Source organism: Pagrus pagrus (genome assembly GCF_965226575.1).
Source record: "Pagrus pagrus genome assembly, chromosome: 23".
Taxonomy (NCBI): Eukaryota; Metazoa; Chordata; class Actinopteri; order Spariformes; family Sparidae; genus Pagrus; species Pagrus pagrus.
In genome coordinates, this window is record NC_140205.1 from 1,342,916 (window position 1) to 1,345,415 (window position 2,500).

The window sequence follows — 2,500 nt, forward strand, 5'->3', positions numbered from 1 at the left end:
CAGGACACGTTTACTACCGTTTTCCTTAAATTGGCGTATTTCTGAGTCACGTCCCTGATGTGTGACCGGTTTAATGAGAGATAAAGTAGGACAGCCTCTTCCTGCTGGGCACTTCTCTCCCACAATGCACGGCGGTAAATAACAAACAAACACACAAACAAACAAACAAACAAACAAACAAATAAGCAGCACAACATGTTCATCAAAACATACACGATCACATTCAGAGGAAAGGATTAGTGTGAATACATGTTCCAGATATACCTGCTGTTAATATCAGATCAATATCAGATCAATATCAGATCAGGTCCTGATGTGACCTCTGTGTTGTCTTCCTCTGGTTTTAAAGGCTCGTTACAGTAAAGTGAAATCATTTTCTGAACGTTCTGCTTGTTCTAACACTTGTCTTTATTAAATCCACATCACTGATGGTTATTGATTATTAGCCAGACGTCATTTACACCCTCGACGTGCTGTCGAGCTCGTGCACCCACTTCAGACGGCGTGAAGATATCAGTTTAAATAACGTCTCTCAGGTCAGTTTGTGCTCTCGGGCGTCAGGAGACACTGGACCAGCTGTAAGGAGACATTTTACGGGTGTTTTGGAGACGTACAGACTCGTTGTCCCGACATCTTGTCAAAATGATCAGGATCTGTTGTCACAAAAATGTCTGTAAACGACCAGTTGTCACGTCCTGACGTCTATTTTAAAAACATCCAGTGGTTTCGCCCCTTCACAATTGTTGAAACAGTCCTGAACAGTGGTCACTGGCTTGGCAGCCTTCTCGCCGAGTTTGTGTGCACGCTAACACATTTAGCTCAGCAGCTACAGTGAAGACTTCAGCTTCATCACGGTGGAAATGACGTCTCCTCAGGTCAGTTTGTGCTCTCGGGGCTCCTTCAGCAGCTGATCTCAAATCTGTTTCCATCAAACATTTTGCTCATTAACTCAAAAGTCAAAAACCACCTCAAGTGAGCGTACAAACTTTTTTGCGAATTAAATAAAGTTTCTTCCAATTTTGCCGTTTCCATAACATTTCTAATGTGATAATCTTCAAAATGCTTCATGGGAACAGAGCGATGGCAGAACTTCTCCTCAAGATGAAGCCGACAGCTCGACACAGACTGAACATGAGACACAAACTCAGCTGATGAGGGGAGGAGCTGCAGGTGGAGGCAGGTGAGGGGAGAGGAACAGAAAGGAAGACCAGGAGAGCTGACCGGCTGAGAAAACAGTGGGAACAGGGCTGACGAGGCCGATGCAGGACAGGTGGAGGATCAGACAGAGACCAGACTGAATCTTTACAATGAGCCTTCATGTGACGCATAACAAGATATTACATTACATTTATATTAAACTAAATCAAAGCAGCAGAACCAGAGATCTGTTTTAATCCTGGTCAAAACCTGATGCCTACACTACCCACAATGCAACTCAGCCTGCTGACAGTCATGTGGTAGATTCCAGTGTGTTATAGCTCCTCCTAGTGGTGAAGAGCAGCTGCTCACTTCTTTCTAACTCCACATCAACAGATTACTTTCAGCTTCAAACTGACTCAGGTGACATCACTCGTTTACCAGACGTCACTCAGCCCACCAGCACATTCACAGGACTGTGTGTGTGTGTGTGTGTGTGTGTGTGTGTTCTGCCTCATTAAAACTCAGCGTCAGTCAGCAGAAAAAGCAGAAAATGACAGAAAACTACATGAACGTGCTCTGACAGCCCGCTCGCTCGCTGACGTCAACATCAGCTCCGATGAATCTCATCAGACGTAGCAGATTAACAAATGTGTGGAAGTGGACGTGTAAAGATCAGGTGGCAGCTGCTGCGGGAGCTGAGAGCGTCTCCAAAAGACGCTTGATGGGCGGCGAGTGAGCGGAGGGCGAACATGGCGGTGTGACGTGAAGCGATGGTCGAGTCCCTCGAGGTCTCACAGATGCTGTCTGATGTGAAAAAGGGCTCCGAAATTATATAATGACCCCTGAATGCAGACTGAAGGCTGCCGGCACAGTAAGAAGCATAGTAGGGCAAACCTGTGTGTGTTTAATGTGTGTGTGTGTGTGTGTGTGTGTGTGTGTGTGAGTGTGTGTGTGTGTTCTGGTTGGGAATTGAATGTGCAGGACGATGTTCCCTCATGCTGAAAAAATCTGTCCTTCCTTTTCTTGTGTCTCTCCTGGGGTGTGTGTTTACACACATCTGTGTGTGTGTGTGTGTGTGTGTGTTTAAATGTGCTTTTAAATGTGTGTGTGTGTGTGTGTGTGTGCGCGCGCTCCGAGGGCATCTGGTTCAGTCCAAACAGACGCTGCAGTGTCGTGTTCACATCTTCTAATCTCGATGTATTTTTGGTGTAAAGCTCCAAAAATAATTCACTTTTAAATGAACGCATGAAATAATCATGAAACTCTAAACTTGTCCTGACGAAGCTTTTTAGCCTCTCTCAGCTCTTAGTTTTGGTTTTGGTTACCTCTGTAACATGGCTCTGGCTCCTCTGTGGGATTT